Below are 19,250 nucleotides of genomic sequence, written 5' to 3' on the forward strand. Positions count from 1 at the left end.
ATAATATAATTGGCAGTTGATGCTAATCAGTGATACATATTTGATGTTATTTTCTTATACATGATTACTCTCCTAATGTCTGCTAGTAAGAAATAGATTGAATATTACATGTTTGGAAAATAGAATTCCTTTGAGTAGGAAGATACTGGTAACCTCACTGTGCTGTACTCCCTTAATCAGCATCACATTTCAGGGTTATTTTTATTTTAGTTCTGGATACAGCTTGTTATAATCAGACAAATCATGTGCCAAATGTTCTCCTGTCTGTTTGAAGACTTCACTTATGAGAGTACTCTTCTGGCTCCCTGGAAATGGGACATAAAATTTCAATATTTCTGCACAGTCTTCAGTAATTGATGTGCAATGTTGCATATTTATCCTGTGTACATGACCTAAATTAGTATGCGGTACTATGGCAATTCTTATTTTAAAAAAACCTACATTTAGTGTCATAAACTCACATTTATTGTCTTTAATTTGAGGAAAGGTGATTTGACCTCAGTAGTAACAGGAGATTAGAAAGCATTGGCATCACGTGTATCTTAGCAGAAAAGCTGGTAGTTTATTTGCTCAGCTTACTCAGATACTACTGGTTTTCTTCACTCTTTTTCGAAGGAGCCCAGTACATTTTGTTTTCTGATGCATCCAGTTAGTTCTGCAATTCCATGAAAGCAATCTGAACTTATTGACTACATTATGAAAACAGGAGAATAACACCTCCTTGTCTGAACTTTCTAGGCCAGTCCTATCTCTTTACAGAAATGCCAAGTCATTGGGGAAACATGGTGGTCTCTGAGGAAGCATTCTGGGGCTTGGAGTACGTCACAAATGTAATCAATGGTTAGATCTAGAGATACATGAGTCCTGGTTCATCTGTCTGATGCATCGATGAGTGAGGGCTATTCCTTGCTCTTGGCTTTAGAGAATATTTAAAAAAAATCAAAGTAGCTTCTCTTGTTCAGATCTTTATATATTAACATTAAAACAGCTGATATTATACCCAAAGAATAACACCATGCTATTTTAAAAATAACATGTTACATATAATTTTTAGAATTTTTATAATGAAATTATAATTGGGTATTATTTAGTGAAAGAGTTAACATTTGAACTTGGTTGGAGCAAACAATTTTACACTGTATATATAAATAGCTCATGAGATAGTCTCTTATTCAGAGATTCTTAGCCTGAGGTTCAAAGATGTAATTCAGTAAGTTCACAAAACATTTAAAATAAAAATTTAAAATAAAGAACTTTAGGCATGAAGGGTGTTACCAGAGAATCAAATCCCTCTGTCGCACATGTGGGAGCAAGGTTCTTGGGGTAGCACTGAAATAAGAATGTTCAGAAGCCCTCAAGGGAGAACGAAGTGTGGTAAAGGCTTTAGTTGCATGGAGTTAGATTTGTCCCCTGTCCCTTAAGCCAGTCCTGAAGGGGTGCAGCTGGGGTTCCAGGAGAGCCCAAAGGAGGGCCAGTGTCCAGGGCCAGTGTCCAGAGCTTCCGTTCCATGTTGCAGTGGGTGTAGTTCAGCATCCAAGCTAACTGAGTCCATTAGTCCGTGCCATGAGCCACGGGGGAGCAGGGGAGTGCATTTCCCTGCAACAGGACTCACAGGAGCACAGAATAGCAGGAAAGAGAAGAGAGTGTGCTTCTTTGTCTAGAAGTTTACATATTTAGGCTCTGTGCCCCTGCAGTGACCACGTCCATCCTGACTACTAATTTGTTCCCAGGTGTGACTGGCAGACAGAGGTGCCTTCTCACATCACTCAGAACTTACTGGGCATGTGTGCAAACTGCCTTTGTCCAGTCCCTTCCCCCATCAATCAGCAGGGAACAGACTTGGAGGGAGTTAAATGCAGCTTTTTGGCAAAGCTGTATAAAAGGCCTGCCTATGTTACCTAGTCTCCCCTTTATTCCTTTCCTGTTAAAAAAAAAAAGGTAATGAGTATGTGCAACATGGCTGTTAGAGAAAATAAGTTCAGGGGTGAATAATAACAACAACCAGTTGTATAGCGATTGCCAGCTTCCTGATACTATTTTGAATTTCTGGCACATTTTATCAAATGTGGTCCCCAAAACAATGCTATGGATTAGGTACTATAGTTTTCATCCCAGTATTACAGATGATAAAACCAACACAGAGAAAGTTGCACACTATACCTACAGTCAAAAAGTTAGTGAGTAGCCTGGCCTTACAGTTTGTAAATTAACCACTGCAGTTATGCTGCCTTGAGAATCAAAGATAACACAGTACAAAGAAGAGCACACAATTCAGGTTCATGTCTTAGATGGGAGTAACAGCAGAATCCCTTTAATGTTTCCTATCGGCAATACCATACCCTCCTAACTTCTGTTTCCACAGTCCTCAATCCTCAGCCACATCAACAACTTCAGTGATCTGGAGTGAGTTTTGACGTCTCTGCTTATCTTTTGTTTCCCTCAACTTTCACTTCAGGATAAAAGCATTTTATAATCCATATTATAAATTAGGATGGTCACGGGGTGTACCCCTCATCTTTAGATCCCAGCTTCCATGGTTCAAGCCAACACAAACATACCTATAAAATGCACCTTTGTGGAAAATTCAGTGCATACTCCAAATTTTGTTAAATATACTTTATTCCTTAATGGTCAGAAAATACCAAATTTGGGGTAGCTATATCATTTAATAATATCATGTATGGTACCATGATCTCCCTGTTAATATTTACGGGGGAATAGGAATTCAGTTTGGCCACATCAAAAAGTAGCTATTTTCACTTTTTTAAAAAAATGGAAGTTTTTGCTTTCTATAGCTGCAATGTGTCTAAGAATAAAGATTAACTACAAAATATCCCAATGAGAGATGAGCTAACACATACTTCTCTGATTAACAAGTTAAAAATACACATCCAGGAATTGACAAGTCATACTGAAACAAATGAAAGCGTCAGTAAAACTCGAACACAGAGAATTTCCCTTGAATTGTCTTTCCAACTCCTAGATAAGTGTATGCATAGACACACTTATGGCAGTTGCTTTGTCAGTGCTTGCTGACCACATGAAACTGTAAAAAAAGACCCATGGGACACGGAGTGAGACTTTCCAGAACATCTGGAATGGAGGAAAAGTTTGTCATACATAGAAGTGAAGGGGGGATGGGGAGTTGGCTTAAGAATAGCTTCTATTTTCAGTGTGTTTTACATATTTAAGTTTTGCTATGTGCTTTGTGGAACACAAAATATAATGCCTAGTCATATAAATTCAAAATAATCTTTGATTTTCACACAACCTTAAAAAAATATCTTTTGTAAAACTGATAAATCATAAAATCAAAGATTTATTGGCAGTGAAATAAAAATAAATATTTGTTATATTGAAAATAGTTTAACTATCTGCTTCTGATAATCCAGATAGTTTAGTTTATATCAATAAAAAATGTGGTACTGTTAAGGCCTGTCAGAGGCTAGAGCAGGGTAGAAGGGGCTAATGGGAGAAAAAGGTGGGACAGCTGTAATATTTTCAACAATAAAGATATTTTTTTAAATGATTAATAACAGTATTTGCAACGGTTGGCATATAAAACATTTATCTCAATATGGTTTCTTGTTATTATGAAGACATATCTGAAGATACTGACAATGTATATCATCAGTGCAACAGTAACTAAAAGTCTTGCCACAAAATATTATATGAATAAGTACTTATATATATGAACAATTATATTGATGAATAGCTTCACATGATTTCAGATTCAATTCCTCCCAAAAGACATATACAATATGATTTAGCATCCCAATAATACTTTCAGAAATTCTGAAGCAATGTGAAGGCAGCTCACTACATCAGTTACACTATAAGGAAATAAGGAGTAAGGGGCACATGAAATATGCCAGTTATTGGTTTTTATTTGTAAACTAGTGGCCTGGTGCACAAAATTCATGCACAGTGGGGAGAGGGTGTCTCTCAGCCTGGACTGCACCCTCTCCAATCTGGGACCCCTTGGGGGATGTCTGATTGCCGGTTTAGGACATCCCTCTCACAATCCAGGACCACTGGCTCCTAACTGCTCACCTGCCTGCCTGCTCGCCCCCAACTGCCCTTCCCCACTGCTTGCCTCATGTCCCCCAACTGCCCTCCCTGGCCGGTCTCCCAGTCTAATTAGCATATTACCCTTTTATTAGTAGAGATATTGTCTCAGTATTTTACAATAAACTTATGACTTTTAACAATTTTGAGTTAGGGTGAAATCTTGAGCTTTAGAAAAACTGCTACAGTTTTTCTGTGCATTTGATCCAACATCAAAGTGATGCTTAAAGAAAGCAAGAGTTGTCCAGCTGGTGTTGCATAGTGATTGAGCATCGACCCATGAACCAGGAGGTCACAGTTCGATTAGGGCATATGCCCGGGTTGTTGGCTCAATTCCCAATTGGGGGCATACAGGAGGCAGCCAATGAATGTCTCTCATTGATATTTCTACCTCTCTATCCTTCTCCGCTCTCCCTTCCTCTCTCTCTAAAAATCAATAAAAACATTAAAAAGAAAACACAGGATTCTATTCCTGTTTTTTTTTTTAAAATTAGGATTCTCTATGACCACATATCTAAAATGATATCTAACATTAAATTCTTTACTTTCAAAACTAGTTAATAGAAATAAAAATGTAAGCTAATATCCATTTCAACACTGATAACCATATCAAATCCAGCAGTTTACACTACATAGTCATGTAATCACATAATATATCATACATCTTTATCCTATGGCTATAATTATAGCATTACCTTCCATTTATGAGATTAGATTATTACAATATGAAAGAATGTTAAGAAACGATATGCATATGTGTATACCATATACTTAAGTCTGATGTAATATATTATTTAGCCAATAATTTAGTCATTTTGAAAAATAGTCAAAAATTTAGGAAAATGTGAGTCATTTTATCCCCACATTCCAGCTAAATATTTTGACACAGATCCATCAGGATAGGATCTTGTGCATATTGTTTCTGATGACCTATAATTTTGATGTTTGGACAGAAATTTTACTACAGTTACATTAGTCTTCAGGTTGGCACACTGAGATTTCAACTGAGATGGAAGGCCCTACTTTTATAGATGCTGGTCTCAGTGCTTATATATAGAATAAGTTCAATAGTATATGAAAACTAGGCAGTAGAAAGATGGAGTAAAGAGGGTAAATCACTGTAAAGCTTTAGGACAAAGATAAAAGCTCAAGAGAGCAAAAGATGAATTTTAGTGGAAAAAAACTAACAGACTGTATCTATAACATAAAATGTCAGCTAACAAAAAAAAATACTATTTATTAAACAAATGAAAAGCGGCCTTGAAATAAGTATGAAGGATTATATTGCTATTTACCAAGTATATATAGCATGCTAGAACTCATGCTTATCTTAACATCTTATGCTTATACTAAGGGCCCATTGCATGAATCCATGCACCTTGAAAGGAACTGTGGGTCTCGAGGCTGCAGTGGGCAGGGGGGCGGGTCTTGGCCCATCCTCCATGCCCCCGTCCAGCCCTTCCTGCCATGGCCCCTGGTTCCCTGTCTGCCGGCAGCCCCACTCCTGCTGCCACTGCTCCCACGTGCTGATGTCTCTGGCCTCGCTTGCATCCCTTGATGGTGGCGAGTGATTGGGGCCAGCGCTAGCATTTGGTGTGTGCGGGGCCAGCTTCGTCAGCAGGTACAAGTGGCCGCTGCTTCCCCGATTGCCCCTCAGAAGCAAGGCAAGGTGGAGAAGCCTTCAGGGGCGATCAGGGCCAGCAGCTTCCACTCGCACCCGCTGACAGTGCTGAGCAATCGAGACTGGCTGTGGGCACTGGCAGTGGGTGAGAGCGCCAGGCGGGACCATGGCACGTGGGAGCAAAGAATTTTCAGTAACCACCAGAGGCTCGCCCTGATGACAGCAACTGGCACCCGCCTTGGTCTGGCACTCCCGCTCACCTGCTCCACCATCCTGTCATGGCCGATGCCCGCCATGGTCCGCACTCCGCGGCCTGGTGGTCAGCACACATCATAGCAACTGGTTGTTCCGTTGTTCTACTGTTTGGTCTATTTGCATATTAGCCTTTTATTATATAGGATAGTGATAACTCCTAGGAATGGCATAGGCAAACTCAACCAACCATAAGTATCACATTCTCTAAGTAAGTAATTTATTACATATTCACACATGCACATGGACACCCCAAATTTATGTATACTAGTAGATTCTCTTTTAAGTAGAAGATTTAATTTAAATGTAACCAAATTAATCTCTAAAATACATTTTTATTTTAAGTTAGATTCTGACTCTCAAGAGATTTTCCTGTATCCTGTACATGCATACATACATATTTCAAAGGAACAAACATGCCTTTTAAGGAAAAAATAAGTTTCAAAATGCTGTGTCACTACATAGCTTAAATTGCTTAAAATTAAGACAGTATGCTAAAATCCCACAAGTAAAACCCAAACCCTACGTTATTCTATCAAGGCAGAATTGGATGGCCAAAACAATAGTCAATATACTTACCATATTTATATCTACTTGCTGTTTAGAGAGGATAACACAAGGAGATGAAATTATGTGAATCATAATAAAAAACACTCCGGCAATCATCCAATAAAATGTTTGTGGTAACGTGAAATGTCTCATTTGCAGAACTCCCTAATTCAGGCTTGGCATTTGACTTTGCCTTGGTCACCAAAAGTCTGTTCCAGGTTATTATTGCACACAGTACAGACTGAGTTTCAGCAATGATAAGAGCCAGTTTCCATATTAGTGTTAATTAACCATTGGGTTGGAATGTAGCCTTATACGATCACTTTTTGTGGTCTTGGGGGGAAAAGGCGAAGGGATTAAGAAGTACAAATTGGTTGTTCCAGAACAGTCATAGGGACATAAAGTACAGGATAGGGAATACAGTCAGACTATTCTAATAGCTAGGCGTGGTGCTGGATGTGTGCTGAATTTATTGGGATGATCATGTATTAATTTATGTAATATTTGGCCACTGGGGTGTTAAAAAAACAATAAATTTACAATTTTTTCTTTCTTTTCCTGATCTCTTAAGTGCACACATACACTGACAACAGACAGCTTGTAAAAACACTCTAAAATAATACCCCTAATTAAAGCAAGCCACTTTTATGGTTTGATGTACACACTGTTCTTTTTACAAGGTCTGTCACAAAAATATTATATATTGAATATCAAAGTGAACCTCAGAAAGTATTTTACAATAAACTATGACATCATTATGATGCACTTTGGCATCATTGACACTGTGGAGTGTGTGTGATGGATCCTTTTATATCTTGGGATCTGTGGATAATTACAGTCATCAATGTTGTTGACACAGCACAAGATAATGTAAAAAATCTAGCTGAAATAGGCTTTGGGACTAAATTAATTTCATTTTTAACTAATTCTTGGTAAATGTCATCTAATTTTTCATGCCCCATTCAATTTTGAATTTAAATCCATTAAAAATTTAAGTTGCATTTTTATGGGTAATGTAGTATAATGTGGTGGTATGTTTTTCCTTATCTAAAATGACTCACTGCTGCTCCAACTCAGATTCTTAAAGGAACTTAATATACAAAAATAAATAATTTGTTTTTTAAGTAATAACAGCTTTCAAAAAATGATTCATGCTGCTCTGTTATGGCACAATAGGCCTTCTATAAGTTTGCATTTAATACTAACTCATCTTTACACATTATCTTGAAGTACAGGTTGAGTTGACTCTGATCCCAAGTACTTGTATATTTTATCGCAAGAAGATGTCAAAACATGTTTTAAAGCCGAAACCGGTTTGGCTCAGTGGATAGAGCGTCGGCCTGCGGACTGAAAGGTCCCAGGTTCGATTCCAGTCAAGGGCATGTACCTGGGTTGCGGGCACATCCCCAGTAGGAGATGTGCAGGAGGCAGCTGATCGATGTTTCTCTCTCATTGATGTTTCTAACTCTCTATCTCTCTCCCTTCCTCTCTGTAAAAAATCAATAAAATATATTTTAAAAACAAACAAACAAACATGTTTTAAAAACTATTATTATTAAATTCAGGGCAAAGACTATAGTCTGTTATTTGTAATTAATTCCAATACTTGAAATCAATAATAAAAAAGACCTATTTTCAGTTAAGTATTCCAAAAAGATATCTAGAACCTAATCCAAGAAATATTGCTGACCAAACTCTATAAAAACTCAGGACAATGACATTTGAAAGTTATAGTCTAAGGCAGTATTTCTCAAACTTTTATTCTCCTTTGATTTTGTTCATATGTATAAGTTACATATGAACAGGACACTTCTCGTTCTTTACAGAGATGTTCAACAATGTGGAAGTGTGTAGTATGATAGTTTTCCTTTAAATGGTTATAAAATATCAAAGTAAAAGTCACTGCTCTTCATGAGTAGGATGATGATTGCCAGTGGTCTTGATCCGGCATCAAGAAGGGTTCAGGAATCTGGAGAAGCGCTGTGCGTAAAATTAATCAAGAGTCCAGAGATGAAACATAATTTTGAAAGGCATTAAGGGGAGTCAGAGAAGATTTAGCTAAAGGAAATAAGTTCTCCTTGTCTCAGGACCCCTTGCTATTTATTAACATAAATTGTCCTAAGGCAAGGTAGAGATATACACTTCAAAGGGTAGGGTTAGGTATACAAAATCCATTGTCAGATTGGGGGAATTTGCCTATGGCTGTTCAGGTGTTTGGCCAGCAGGAGGCAATAACATGTAGATTGAAATGCCCTCAGCTGTCTGGCAGCAAGCAACCAAGTTATGCATCCTTTTCAAGTTTGGGGAAATGCCCTCAACCATCTTCAGATAATTCAGCCCTGCTGACATGCTGGAATTGGCTTCCTGCAAATGATATAAATTATTAGGGCACCTTTATTTACGCTACCTTGAGAATGAACTATTCATCAAGAATCTCAAAGTTGTGTATAAATATGTCCTGTAAGATTAACAGAAACTATAAGCATAGTTTTCCTGGAACTATATTAGATAAGCCAATTATCAAGAATTGTTTTAATATCAATCTTAACTAACATATGCTATCAATAGTTGCTCTGGTTCTAGGTAAGATAGAAGAAGCCTACTCCACTCTGTAAGTCTACTCAACAAAGCTAAAAATCCTAGACAGAATGCATGGCAGATATGTGAACTCTAAAAAGGAAATAGTAAAGTAACATAGTAGCAGGACACTTTGGGGAAAAGATCAGAATTCAATGTAACATGAATCAATGATGAAGTCATATATATCATTTTCCTCCATGCTCCCTTGGCTTGAATCAATGGTTCCCTACCTGGAAGGCGGCACCAGAACCTGGAACATGCAGAGAGCATTCCAGGAGTTGCTCTCTAGTTCAAGCCTGCAGTTAGAGAAGCGGCTTCCTAGCAGCCATGTCAAGGCAGCAGGGGCCCATGGCTGTCTACAACTCTGGGGAAGTAAACCTTCCTCTCTGATTGGAGAAGCTATAGATGCAGGTGTGGGGGGCAAATCTTGGTTGATCTTTTATCTTGCTGTCCAGCTGACAGATGCAGGCACAGTCTCAGAGAATGTACAGTGGCATATTGTAAATAAAGTGTCAGCATTTTAGCTGGAGGACCAAAAAGGGTACTTCCAGGGAATTGGAAGGTACCGTGGAGATCACAGAAAGGGAAGAACGTGAAAACAAATTTGCAGATTTCTTTCTCAACTCCTGAGACTACACACTCCCCATGCCCCCTCAACCCATGAGCACACGTCAAGATATGCATACATGGATCTGTCCTAAAAAATAAACAAAATACTTTGGGAACTAAGCTAAAAGACAGACAATCGTCTAGGTCCCAGACTATTCCAGTGTGTAGCACACTCTGGGAATAGAAAACAAAAATAATGCTGAAAACAAAACCCAGAGATGGCTGGGTGGAACTTGTGGCATAAAGCCAAGGTAATTGTCTGCTAAGACAAAATATAAACATTACAGGTTTTAGAAACCATAAGGGTCTCATAACTAAAAATTCAAGATGTCCAAGAAGCATTTAAATAGTACTCCACACACAAAAGCAAGGAAATTATCAACAGGAATATGATACAGCAATCAATGTATGCCAATGACATGACACAGATGTTAGGATTATTCAACAAAGACCTAGAAGCAGCTAATAAAAAATGTTACAGTACGTAAAAGTGATCATTCGAAATGAATGCAAAGCTAGAAAACCCTCAGAAAACAAACAGGATATATAAAGAAGATTGAAATGGAAATTTTACAACTTAAAAATAACAACTCCCAAAGAAAGCCTCAGTGGATGTGTTTAATAGCAGAGTGGATATGACAGAGAAAAGAATAAGTAAATTGAAGATAGATCAATAGAAAGTATTTAATCTAAACATCAAATACAAAACACATAGGAAAAATGCACAGAATCTAAGGTGTATATTGGACAATGCAAAATAGCCATAGAAGGAGGGAAGAAAGAGTTTATTGCAGGAAAAGTAATTGATTAAATATTAGCTGACCACTTCCCCGATTTTATGAAAGACATGAACTAGATTCAAGAAACTCATCAACCCCAAACACAATAAACCCAAAGAAATCTTTATTCACATCAGTCATAATAAAAGTGCTAGAAATTAGAGACTAAGAGAAAACTGGGAAGCAGCCAAATAATAATATTGCATTGATTGTTGGGTAATAAATTTTACTTCAGAAATAATGGAGGACAGATTTAGTGAAAGAAAAGTTTTAAAGTGCTGAATGAAAAAACAAACTTTTAGCCTAGAATTCTATATCTAGTGAAAATATCCTTTAAAAGGGAAGGAAAAAAACACATTCCTTTAGATAAAATGAAAGAAAGAGAAGTGTTGCCAGCTGACTTCATTAACAGAAGATTTTCAGCAGGAAGTAAACTTGTATTATTAGGAATGAAGGAAGAGTAACAGCAAAAACATAAGTACCTGGGTAAGCATTGTAGAGAGCTCATCTGCACGTGAGTTCTTTAAAATGCATTTGATGGTTGAATGAAAAATTTTGACATTACCTAATGGAATTTCAATGTATGTAGGGGTACTATAAAGCAAGTACAGCATAAGGAGAGAGATGAAGGAATAGGTATTGTACTAAAGTTTCTATCTCTACTGGAAGTAATAAAATATTGTTTCTAAGTAGAATGTGAAAAGATAAGTATGTAATTGTAATCTTTTTGGAGAATCACTAAAAGAACTATACAAAGAGATAAAGAAAAAAATGATGAGATAAATTAAATTAAATATTCAAAAAACTCAGGAGAGAAAAAGGGGGAGAACAGAGTAGGGGTAATAAGACAAAAAATGCTAGACCTAAATTTAAAGTTATTAAAAATTACATTGAATTAAATGCCTAAACACATTTATGAAAAGATATGGCAGGATGAGAATTCTCTGCCCCAATCACCCTAGCACCAGCTCACATTTAGGACAAAGGTTCGCTTACCTCAAGAGGCAAACTGGGATCAAGAACTACCATCGTCACCCCGCCCCCCATTTATAGAGCAGGGGTGTGGTTCCAAGAAAAGTGGATGCTGACAAGTGGTGGCACAAAGCTTCTGCCTGGGGCAGAGGCCTAAGACCTCTGGAGCTCTTGCTAAGGAAACTGCCTTTATGACCAGATCATAAGTCAAATCTACAGGAAGAGATAAAGAAAATCAGAAATTATAACTAAAAATTTTAATTAACACACTTTATATATTTCCCCACCTTTACCATTCAGCTTCTGTGAAAAAATAAAATTACATAAAGTAGTTATTATAATAATGTAATACTGGGTTTGTGAGATATATAAATGTAATACATAGGACTAAAAGCAACCCAAACTAGAGGAAGGAATAGAGTTATATAGAAATAGTATCTTCTATATCTAGAATTAAGTTAGTATAATTCTGATAAGCTAAGATGCATATAATAAACCCTTGAACAATCAATCATAAAACTCAGAAATAGAAAGTAAAACAATTCTTAATTACAATGTCACACTAGAAAATATACAATTAGTGCAATAGAAAGCAGCAAAAGAAGTGCAGAGAAGCAAAAAATACACACATTTTTACAAATAGCAAATGTAAATCCAACTATATAAATAATAGCACTTAAAGTGAATGGATTAAACAAATAATCAAAGGTAGTGATTTCTCCATATGCCTTTAAAAAATATTTCCCAAAGCAGAGCATAAGTGTTGCACATCAAACAGAATTACACTACTAAATATTTTATTTTAAATTTATAATCAAGTCTCTCCAGGGTTAAAGGAGACACCAACAAAACAACAGCAACAATAATGAAATGAACTAAGCAAATTAGAAAAAATATACATATAAGTTTCTGTTTCAGTTTATATCATCACAAATGTAAGCCATTACAAATATCATGGTTTATATATTTTTGTTCTCCTGGAATTTAATTAATATCTTTCCTATATAAGAGATATTTAACTTGGCAGTGTTCATACACTTACTAAGAGTTTGGAGTTGTGGCTAGATCGTGCAAATGACTATAAGTCTTTCTTAGAAACATTTTTTCCATTCTTCCCTGTATATTAATTTACTCTTTATAATTTGTATTTTAATTAATTATAATAATTATAAAATGGAGATAAAAATTGACTTGGCTGGGGTTTCTTCCTCTCCATTAAATAGAAAAAAGAACATTGTTAGCTTAAAATGATCTTTTCCAAATGTTTTTACAAGTTTTAGTAAAGTTGATTAAAATTTATTGACATTTAATTAAAGTTTTATTTTATTTTGCAAGTTTATAGTATATAAAACAGTATCCTATCCTATATAATAAAAGGCTAATATGCAAATCGACCGAACGGTGGAATGACTGGTCTCTATGACACGCACTGACCACCAGGGAGCAGATGCTCAATGAAGGAGCTGCCCCCTGGTGGTCAGTGTGCTCCCACAGGGGGAGCGCAGCTCACCCAGAAGCCGGACCCCTCAGGGGGATGTCCGACTGCCTGCTTAGGCCTGCTTCCCAGCAGTCGGATATCCCCCCAAGGGGTCCCGGAATGCAAGAGGGTGCAGGCTAAGCTGAGGGACCCCCGCCCTCCTAGTGCACGAATGTCGTGCACTGGGCCTCTAGTATGCAAATAAACGTAATACTTATCAATGTTGAAGCAAGTGCATTCTAGATATCTATTTTTGTTTTCTTGAGAAAAACAAATACCCAGTGCCTCTGTCTGAGCCAACTTAGACAGGAGAACCTTGTGGACAAGGCATAAGGCAAGAACATATCTTTTTACTCAAGGACTCTTTAGCACAGGAAACCCTTGACAAGTTAAATGCATTAAAAAAATCCCAGAATATACACATTTGAAAGTATCATGGGTAAATTATAATGAGAGGTTCACTGGAATTTTATCATCAGAGAAGAGCATTATTCGTCCACCTTGAGAAGAAAACTTAAGGTACTTTTCATTATTAATGCTATAAGGCATAGGGCCAGCTCCAAATCTCTAAGTGACAGGTAGCAAAAGAAAAGTCATCAAATGTTCAAGTCTGATCCAAAAGATGGAGAGAGTGCCATTATCTTTCCATAATAAATACATTTATAATATGATTCTTAAAAAAAAGTATGTTTCTGTAATGTGCTTCATTTTTAAAGAATGATTTTCTATTTACTTTCTTTCATTATGAACTTTGCATGTACTAATTTTACCTATATATAAATAAAATAGTACTCTATATTTTATAAACTACAGTAAAGCCTTTGATTGTGCGGATAGGAAAAGCTAAGGGTTGCTATGAAGGAAATGGGCATGCCTCAACCCTTGATCTTTTTGACATGCTACCTGTATAATAGACAGGAAGTCACTGTCAGGACAGAATATAGATACAGAATGGTTTCCTATAGGTAAAGGTGTCAGACAGGAGTGTGTTTTATTTTCCTTATTTGTTTACTCTTGTATGCATAACATATCATATGACAAACTGGGCTACCCTCAGAGAAAGAAGTGGTAAAAATTGGTGGAAGAAAGTTCAATAACGTAAGATATGCAGATGACACCATCTTACTGGCAGAAAGTGGCAAGGATCAGAAATGATTTCTGATGAGAGTGAAAAAAAAGTGCCAAAGCAGGACTGTATTTGAATAAGAAGACAAAAATCATGAGTACAGATGCACAACTTTATCGTAGACAATGAACATTTCAAAATTGTTACAGATTTTGCTTACCTTGGTTCAATCACAAAATCAAAAAGAGTCTAAAGCCAAGAAATCAAGAGCAGGTTGAGATTTGGAAGAGCAGCAAAGGAAGAATTAGGAGATATCACTCAGAGCAAGGACGTGTCACGAAGAGGCCAAGGCTAAGATGATCTACACCTTCGTATTCTCAATTACTATGTACAGATGTGAAAGTTGGACAGTGAAGAAGACTGATAGGAATATATATATATATATAGATTCATTTGAAACATGGGGTTGGAGGCAAGCTCAATGGATACCCTAGATGGCCAGAAAGATGAACAAATGGGTCCTAGAGCAAATTAAGCCTGAAACATTGCTGGAGACAAAAATGACAGAACTGAAGCTATTGTACTTCAGGGACATCATAAGAAAGCAGGATTCTTTAGAAAACATAATTCTTTCAAAAAACAGAATGCAGCTGGAAAAGAGGAGGACCAAATATGAGATGGATTGACTCCATAAAAAAGCCATAGGCATGAGACTACATGAGCTGAGCAGGGCCGCTGAGGACAGGGCATTGTGAACATCACTCATTCTTCGGGTCTCCAGGAGTTGGAGCTGACCCACATAATAATAACAGAAATAATATAACTTATTATTTGAGCCCCTGTAATAGACAAAACACTGATAAATCTAGGCTATTCTAATTTGAACTAATATCAATCTCTGTGGACATATGGGTATTTCCAGACTCTGTTAACGAGACTATTTAATCAGTCTTAGAGAAACAAATGACTTCTTAGGCCTGAAAGATTAGTATCTAAACACTAAATCCAGTTTTGTTTTGTTTTTCCCAACTGGAAACATTTAACATATGTTGGACCAGCACTGTGCACATGGGTCATTGTAAATAGCTTTACCTCGGAGTACACATTTCAAATATAGTTTCTGCTTTCAGACTTCTGCTCTACTTTCATTCTTACTGGCTTTTCATTTTTATTTCTTGATGGTCTTTATTACCTACCATCCTAAACTTTGGCAATTCCCACTCACATTCATACTACTGCAGGCCTCCTTTACTGTGATCCCAATCCCAATTTCATGTCTTGTATCGACCCTTTTTCTAGCTCTACTTGCATTGTACCCATACACGTGGCCCTCTTCACCTCCTGTTTTCACCTGGATGCTCCACATTATGGAAAGTTAAAAACTCTAAATTCTCCCATGGTTGTCTGGAATTATCTAGTCCGATTTCATTAGATACATTCCAGAATAGCTGAAACATAGGGTCAAGATCTTAAGAGTTAATTAGTGTAAAAAGAGAACTAGGTAATTGTTTTATGATTCTCATCCAGGGCTATTTCTATCAAATCAGAAGTACAGATTTATCACTGGGAAAAAGTTAAAATATTACACATTTTTTAAAAAATTCTCACCGAAACGTATGTTTATTGATTTTAGAGAGAAGAAGGGAGAGAGAAGGAAACATTGATTGGCTGCCTCCAACTGGGGATCAAACCACAACCTAGGTATGTGCCCTGATGGGAATCCAAACCATAACCTTGGTATAGGGCCTCACCAGGAATCAAACTCACAATCCTGTGATATGTAGGATGATGCTCCAACCAACTGAGCAACCGGCCGGGTGTTATGCAATTTTGATGTTCCTTTTTAGAGCTGCCCTTTCCCGTCTTTAAGATTCTTTTGTATTCCTTTATGATTACTTCAGGACCTACAAAATGGTAAAAATAATGTGGAGTCATATAAATATTACACCCCCTAGCTCAGGCACTGATTTGACTACTTTAGAAATATAAACTGGTGTTAACATATCACTTCATCTACTGAATCTTCATTGTATTAGTATATTTTTATGTACTGAGCTCAATTTACTAATGATTTAAAATAACATTTATGAATGGAAAAATTAAGCTTCTGTCTTCTCCTTCTCAGACCGAGGACATTTAATTGGAAAACACACACACACACACACACACACACACACACACACACACACACACACACAAAACAATCCTCTTGGAGAATTTTGTTCTGCCTTTGATTCCTCCTCTCATTCCATTGTCAGGCCCTTTTTTCTTAGACTCCTGAGCAAAAGTTTCCTTGAAGAGACATTCAATTCTTTTGCAACACTAGTTTTCTCTTGATAGCTCTGATCAATTTTTGCTTCTTTTTTTCTCATCTAGGGAAAATATATAAAATGACACAGACCCACACTTGTATTTAAAACAATGAAAAAGTTATCATATTATCACAAATTAATTACTAGTAATGCAAAAGAGCATTTCAAAAGGAATAATCTCAACTGGGTTTTTTTTTTTTTGGTTGTTTGTTTGTTTTTTTCCAGTTTCAAAGGAGCTCATTACATGGCTGGATGTGTCACTTTGTATTATTTTCCAGATTTGAGGACATAACCCATCAGATAAAAGTAATTATTTATAGAAAACTTGAATTCAGCAGTAATTCCGGAAAGCGAATATTAGAACCATTCAGTCTAATCAGACTGACCCCAGAAATGAATCCTTGTTCTCATGAAATTCTGATTATAGCCACACAATCTACATTATTTGCTTTTAGAGTTTCCTGGCAATATTTTGTCTCTGTGGCTCATGTGTCTTTCATATGGCTAAAGATTTTATTCCAGCTTTTCCCATTAACCCAATAAGGGACTTCAACTGAGAACTTTTAACTCAACCCCAGAATTTCCAAAACCAATTTAAGATTCAGACATAAATACTAGATGTCCCAAAGAAGCTTCTAATTAAATTCCATAACTCACACAGTTCTCTTTGAAACTTTATTCATCTGGATGGCTGGCATTTTAGGTTAAACATAGAAAATCATGTAAAAGTAGGTTTCATATGATAGATGTGATTTTGACTTCAATTTTTCATATCTTTCTTCTAAAGGGCATTAATGACACCATCTAAATTATATATATATATATATATATATATATATATATATATATATATATATAAAGCTAGAATTTAGTTAGCATGTATGACTTTTTCATTATGATAGAACCATTGCTTGGACAAAAATAAAACTTGCTCAAATGGTTACCTCTTTCCTGCCTCACTGCTATTAAATAAACCTGGAGTTAGATTTGCGTCATATTGGTTTGTGGGAACAGACTTCACAGAATAAATGTTTAGTAGATTAATCCTTGGTAGAACATTATCAACATTTTTAAACCATGGGTTTGAATATTATATTCTTTTCCTGTTTACTATGTAATTTTATTTTAACTTTCAAAAATATTGTCCAGACTATTGGACTCTATAGAAATTGTTTTTAATTCCTATTTTCAGAGTATTATTTCTTGAGTTAAATTTTATAGTAAAAATTTCAGTATAATATTTAATATTAGAATTATAAATCCATAGGTAATTAATTCCATTTTTCCAAATGAGGAAGTTTACCTCTTTCTGTAACTTCCTATGTATTTTGGGGTCAATGTTACCATTATTGGATCTCTTAAAAGATAAGATTTTTGCCCAAAATTTTGTCAAAAAAAGCAAAATAATTTTTAAGGTACTCTTCTTTTGAAAAACATTGGCAAATACAAATTACGCTAACAAGAAATGCAAAAAGGATACAAAGTACTTTCATATCAATATATTAAGTAACCTGATAAAACATCACAATCAATTTTAAATAGTTAAAATATAGGCCAATATTCTAGGTTGATTTTCTCATTCTACTTTCCTAATTAGAGAAATTGGGCATTAAATTATATTTCTAAGACTCCTGTGCCACTAAGCTATTGTTCCTGTCAATTTTATGAATGTGTAAGATTTGTAAAAGAAAAATTAGACAAGAGTCATCTTCTTGCATTGGTAAGAGAGATCATAGAAGTGTGAAGTGGAATTGTTTTTGCATCATTTCAATATCTATATTCCAACATTCTGGATATCAAGAGTCAGTTATATCAACAGTAACAAATGGGATGGTAGGAATTCTTGACTGGAGCTTCCAGATTCTTAAAGTGCAGATACCAATATGCTGTCTTGATCTCAAGTCTCCATTGGTGGCATTAGAAGTAGCTACTTACCAATGCATCAATTCTGTACTGGTCTGATGTTATTTATGGAGTCACATGCCTTGTCTTCAGCATTTCCTTGATTTATATACACATCTAATTTCTGTTACTAATAATCTGTGAGAAGAAACACCTAGATTGATTTATGTTTCTGGCACTGGACTTTCATATGGTAACTTTATTTTGAGACCTGTTAGATTTGGTTTTCCTTAACCAGTATTTTATACAAATAATTTTATCTTTGTCTTACTGATAGAATAACAGTATTAGTTTATCCTCAACAGGAGAAACCAGTGACTCAATTTTTTTGTAATAAATTATTTCTGGAGACTTTTCTTGTATTTATTATAAATCATGCTTTCCAAAGATGTTTATTTCTTTTTAAATAATTGATTTTCTCTACACTCTTTTGTGCTTTTGAGTATTTCTTGAACTAGAAAATTCAAATATTATAATGCAATTTTTAACTTATTTATTCATAAATAGTGTATCAATGGCTAATCTGGATTCAATTTAGAGTCTACAGCAATTCTTTCTTATTTCATGAATGTACTTAAAATTTGTATTCCGCACAGAAAAATCTCAAGCAGTTGTTAGGTAAGTAACGTTTACTGAGTACTTTGATAAAAATTATTATGCCCAAGGCTATGCTGGAGAGTATGTCATTTAGACTTCAAGATATGTCTGAAAGGAAAGTATTACATTTTCATTTTGGAAATAAAGAATGGGTGGGAAGCAAGATTTACAAAAGACTTCTTTGATTTAAAAACCAAATGTCTTTAATTTAATGCTTAGTATTCAGCTTAACTGATTACTACTGACCTTGGATAAATTGTAATATCTGTGTCTAAATTTCCTAAACTGTAAAATGGGACTTGTATTGGCTACCTGACATCTATAGTCAATGCTGGCAATAGAATATTGGTATTCTATCCCATTACCACTATACCAACTTGTTGCTATGAAGATATTCTTTAATACTTATAATACAAGTTATTTTCTTGAATGTTTTTTTTAATCTTTTTTTTAAATATATTTTATT

This window comes from Myotis lucifugus, unplaced genomic scaffold (genome assembly GCF_000147115.1).
Source record: "Myotis lucifugus unplaced genomic scaffold, Myoluc2.0 scaffold_51, whole genome shotgun sequence".
NCBI lineage: Eukaryota > Metazoa > Chordata > Mammalia > Chiroptera > Vespertilionidae > Myotis > Myotis lucifugus.